The sequence below is a fragment of the Tenrec ecaudatus genome, chromosome 8 (assembly GCF_050624435.1).
Source record: "Tenrec ecaudatus isolate mTenEca1 chromosome 8, mTenEca1.hap1, whole genome shotgun sequence".
NCBI lineage: Eukaryota > Metazoa > Chordata > Mammalia > Afrosoricida > Tenrecidae > Tenrec > Tenrec ecaudatus.
In genome coordinates this window covers 134,861,155-134,866,789 of record NC_134537.1, presented here as the reverse complement: position 1 = coordinate 134,866,789, position 5,635 = coordinate 134,861,155, and the positions used below count along the sequence as shown (strand labels likewise).

The 5,635-nt window shown below is 41.2% G+C and overlaps 1 pseudogene; it reads left to right on the top strand.

Annotated features, from left to right (window-relative positions):
• The first annotated feature begins 5,121 nt into the window (after positions 1-5,121).
• Positions 5,122-5,189, top strand: LOC142455770 (U7 small nuclear RNA; annotated as a pseudogene).
• Positions 5,190-5,635: the final 446 nt, after the last annotated feature.

Below are 5,635 nucleotides of genomic sequence, written 5' to 3'. Positions count from 1 at the left end.
TTGGTTTTTGCATCCATGGGCTGGGAAGCAAATCTGTTGCTTGGTCTCACAGTCCCATAACCTAGGGCGAGAGGGGGAAAAGGTGCTCCGCAGTCTGGGCGCTGCCCTGATGAGTTTCTGTGTCACCGTCTCTGGGGCTTCTGGACTCAGAAGCCATGGACCATCCGCCTATGGAAACCAAGGATTGTGGCTACAGTCACACTCCCTAGTCAAGTAGAGGCCAAAGATACATCCCACCCCAGTCCTGGAACATAGCACTCCCTCCAAAATGGGAATGTAGCCACATGGGTAGAATCCAGAATTATAATGCATCGCAGAAGGAGGTATGGCCAGAAAAGCCAAGGTAATTGACTTCAACTCAGCGAGACACTCAGACTGAATGCTCTACGGGCTTTGTGACATTTGATGTCCTTAGTGACACCGCTGTTAGTTTCTGTTGAGTTCATTCTGGCTGGCAGACACAGGTGCTGTACAGAGTAGAATTGCTCCAGAGGAATTTCACAGTTGTGACCTTCAGAAGCTGATCTCCAGGCCTTTGTTCTGAGGCCCCACTGGGTAGATTCACACTACTAACCATCCCGCTAGTAGGAAAATGACTAACTGTTTGTACCACCCAGGAACTGTTTCCGTGACCCTAGGGGTATTAGTATTATCCTCAATTTACTAAGGAACTCCGATTCAGAAAATGGTCTCTCAAAAGTGATCAAATGACATATTAGCCCTGATCTGATTGCCTCCAGATGCTGAGCCCATTATCAATATACTCAACCCCAAAGTTCTGAGATTGAGCACATAGGAAAAGCAAAATCCTTAACTAATAAAGCTGGGGAAGAAAGGCCCCTGTGCTAGCTACCCATCCAGGGCAAGAGGGGAAAAAAAGGCATGAGAGACACTGACCATCGAGAAACTGGTTCAGTTGACTCCTGCTGAAATACTCTTCTGCCTATAATTCTTCCATTCTCCACCAAATATAGGACTTAGGTCTAATTCTACACATGTGCGAACATTCTTTCTTGATTCTCTGTTACTAAGTGATAACCTGTTTCACAATTCTGGCTGGTCTATATTCATCTTTGTCCTAGGAATATTTCTATGGAACCTCGATGATGACCAACTAATTGGACAGTTGATGGCTTGAGCAACCCAGTGGCTGCACAGGGGAAATATCTAGCCATCTGCTTACATTGCTTTATGGGGGCTTTCTACTCTGTCCAATGGGACCACTGTTAATAGGAATCTACTTGATCAGACCTGACCAGATAGGTACTCTCATCTATATGGTGCTTTATAGGCATTGGGAATATGAGAGACATGAGGCCTAAAACTACAAAAATCTTAGTGAGATAAAGTCTAGAATTTTTCTAAAGAGTCATCAGTTCTGTTATATTTAATATTCCAAGAAACTACAACAAATTTAAATGTTTGCTAAACATGGCTGAAATAGACACATTCAATCAGAAGAGAGTTGGGATAAGAAGACACTGGCCTCCTAACATTCTCCAGTTATGAAGATTTTAAATATAACTTCTCATTAACTGGTTTTTCTTTGCTCTAATTCCTGTAAACCACTGTTGAGTAAGTGCATTTTCTGTGTGTGTGAGTCAGGTTTTTCAAGCTGTTTATGAATGCAGAGACTTTACGGAGAACTAAAAGCCCCTACCCTAGATATTCCCCTTGTAGGAACCATAAATCAGCAGTCTGGCCGTGTCCTATGTTTTCCAGATGCAGCTACAGATGTTTTCAGTTGGCATGAGAGCACAAATAAGAAAAGAATTTTTAGATCTTCGCACACAGGGTTAAAATTCCTTCACTGTACATCACAAATTCTAAAAGTTTAAAAACTAGATTATTTTTCAAAACAAGAAAACTTCAAATTTTCTAGATTTTTTTTCAAAGTTACATCTTGGGTAATATAACTTAAAGCTATAGTGGGTTTTAGATTAAACAAATTTTATAAATTACTTTTATTGCAGGTGTTTTTGAAAAGTTAAGAGTCAAAAGAAGAATTTTACTATTATAATTTATATGCATAAATTAATCTGTTACAGTATGTAACTCTCTGGTGTAGTGGTTATGTGTTGGGCTGCAATCTGCATGGTCAGAAGTTCAAAATCACCAACAGCTCCACAGGAGAAAGAGTAGGGTTTTTACTCCTCTAAACAGTTAGTCTTGGAAACCCACAGGGGGTCACTATGAGTCAGCATTGACTGATGGCAGTGAGTCAAGAGGCATAAACGTACACAACAAAACCTTCTCCAATTCAACCACTTCTCCGTGCATGATTTCAGTGCCATCGATTATACTCCTGGTATTGTGCAATCATTATTGATGTGCTTTTCCAAATTACTCAGCCATCATTAAGATAACTCAGTGCTCCCTACGCAAAAACTTTTTGTCCTTCACCCATGGTAACCATTAGTCAACTTTGGTTTCTTTTTTTTTTTTTTTTTGCTATTTTATTCACATATACACTTCCATAGTTAAATCGCTTTTATAAAGACTTGTATATACATCATCACAATCAGTTTTAGTGCTCCCTACCCCCTCCCACATTCAACGTTTGCTCCTCAATTTCTCTCACCCTCCCCACCCCCATTTCCGATAAACCATTTCATCGGTTATTGTCTGTATACAATAACTGTGTCTTCTGTGCTTCATAAAGGTGAAAACCTAGCAGAAACAATAAAAACAAAATGATGAAATATACCACTACTACTAATAATAATATAAAAATAAAAAGTAAATTTAAAAAGATTACCAACAATATTTTAAAAACCAGAGAAAAATTTCTCATGGAACAAGCAAAAACTATTTGAGCCTAGGGCAAATTCAGGTTGGATCAAGCGGAAGATCAACTGACCAAGTATGATATTTTACTGTGGTTTGATCAACCATGATCAAGCTCCCAATCATCTCTGTGTGCCAGTGAAGCTGTTCAAGTCCCTCGCCTGTGGCAGAGAGGATGTGCCAGAGGCTCAACCTGACCGGATAGTTTGCGGATGGATTTGGGGCTGTTATTATTCCCCATGGTCTTCTACAAATTGACCATTCACAATTTAAGCTCCAATACTTTTCCTTTCATCATTTGTTTCTTGTTATCATCATCTATGGATCAGCTAGGCTGGTGTGTGTCTTCGATGTGGACTTACATTCCAAGTATCTTAACCTCTAATATTTTCCTACTCAAAATAACCAAGACCAGTCCATAGCAGTTCAGTAGTGCATCATGCATTCCATTTCATTTTTGACCACTTCCAATTTACTACATTTGTATTTTGTAAATTTCACAAGTACAGATCCTCTGTACATTACACAGTGACAGATAAGTAGTGGTTGGTCTATAGTAATTATTAAATCATTTGTATAATTTTCAGCACATTATAAACATACATTATTTATATCTTACTCTGATTTTATTAAAGAATAAACAAGTCAGGCATAAAAATGCTATATTATGGGTTCAAAATTAAAAATAAAATATTCTTATAATGGTAAATAAATGTGAACAGTGCAGCTATATAGTATATATGGTATCACTAATTTGAACTATGGTTCTGGTTAAGAATATTGAAAAGACCATACACTGGTAAGATGTACAGCCAACATACTCCTTAAAATTGAGAATCTTGAGAGTTAATCTCAGCTACTTCGGAAATCTTATCAGGAAGCCCAGAGCTTAGAGACAAGGATGGCGAGACTTCCTATCACGTACTTTGGACATGTTATTGGGCGAGACCAGTCCATGTAGAAGGACGTCATGCTTGGAAAAGGGAGGAGCAGCAGAAGGCTCTCAAGGAGAAGAATGGACATGTTGGCTGCAGCCGTGGCCTCAAACATAAGCACAGTTGTGAGGGTGGCCCAGGGCCTGTCGGTGTTGATTCTGTTGTGTGGAGGATCACTGTGGATCAGAACTGACTTGAAAGCACCTAACAACAATAAAAACTTGGCTAATTTTTATTTGATTATTCTGTTTTTGGGGTAGACAATGGTGCTCACTTGTCTGATTAAACACTAGACTAAATAATGCCGTGAAGGTATTTGGTGCATCCATCAACACTGATAATCAGTTGACTTTAAGTGAAGTTAACCTATAGTGAGGATAGTTCTCAATGATTCCGTTAAAGGCCTTCATAACACAATCCAAGTTTTTTAGGGAAAAAAGAATGCTGCCTCAGAATTGCGTCATAGAAATCCTGCCCGACTTTCCAGCCTACTAAGGCTGTACTACATTTTTCACACTTAAGATGCTAAATCAGCCCCTTCTGGGGTCTTCAGCCTGTAGTCCTGCGAAAAACAGTGACATGAATGTATTGCTCAATGTCGATTTCTCTCCGTGTGTGGCAATCTACTGTATGAGGGAGGATCCCCCAAAACGGATTTTCCCCCAGAAAGCTATGTATTTTTTATTAAAACCTTATAACCTTCAAAGTTCTCTCCAGTACACTTAATACATTTGTCAAATCTGTGATTCCATTCTCAGAAATATTTTTCAAACTCATTTGTTTGGATGGCTGACAGCACCTCCGTTGTTTTTCACTTCACCTCTTCTACGTCATCAAATTGCTGTCCGTTCATGCCTCTCTTCATTTGCAGAAGCAGAAAGAAGTTGCACGGAGTGAGGGCTGGTGAGTACGGTGCCTGGCGCAAGAGAGGCATGCTGACTTTTGCCAAAAATTAGTGCACTGAGATGGCTGCATGAGCAGGTGCATTGTTGTGGTGGCAAAACCAGTTCCCCATCTGCCAGGAATCAGACCTTTTGTGGCACATTGTTACACAATCTTTGCAGACATCGAAATAGGAGCATGTTTAACAGTCTGACCTGGTGAAATGAACTCCAACTGCACTACAAGTCGAAATTTCGGTCTGTCTGGGAAGTTGACAGGCGTCCCTAATGAAGTTTGTAATCAATCGACATTTCACCTTTTTTGAAATGAGAAAACCATTTGTACACTTGAGATGTTCCCATAACCCTGTCCTTGTAAGCTGTATTCAACACAAAAGTTTCTGCAGTATTTTTCCTGAGTAGGAAGCATAATTTCATAGCCGGATGCTGTTCTCTTAAATCAGCCATCACAAAAAATGAGGTTTGAGGAAAACTGCTTTTATGAAAAAATTCACTGTGAGTGTTACAGCTCTTTCAGAATTTGTCTAACAGGCTTTCTGTTGTGGTTTTTTTTCCCGGAAACAAACACACACACACACACACACACACACACACACACACACACACACACACACCAGTGAACCAGGAGCCAATCTTGGGCGGTGGTTCTCCCCCAAGGCTTTGGTGCATGTGCCCTTTCTCTAGCCCTAAATGGCGTGCGCTTCATTGAGCGCTGAACAGGCCAAGGGTGTCCTGAAGTTTGCCCACCTGGTCAAGACCTACGAAGCCCAGGACCCTGAGAATGCCAGCCTGCCGGGCAAGCTGAAGGCCCTGTTCCTGCCACCATGACGTTGCCGCCCCACGGGCCTGCTCCAGGGGGCAGCGGCGCTGCCACCTGAGGGGCTTGGCCCTCCCCTGTGGTCCGGGGCCACTTTGGGAAGGGAAATGCCATGTCGCTCCCAGAAGATATTAAATAAAAGAATTCCCTGTGACCAGAGCGAGCCTTCCCAGGCAAAGCCACGGGCGCACTAA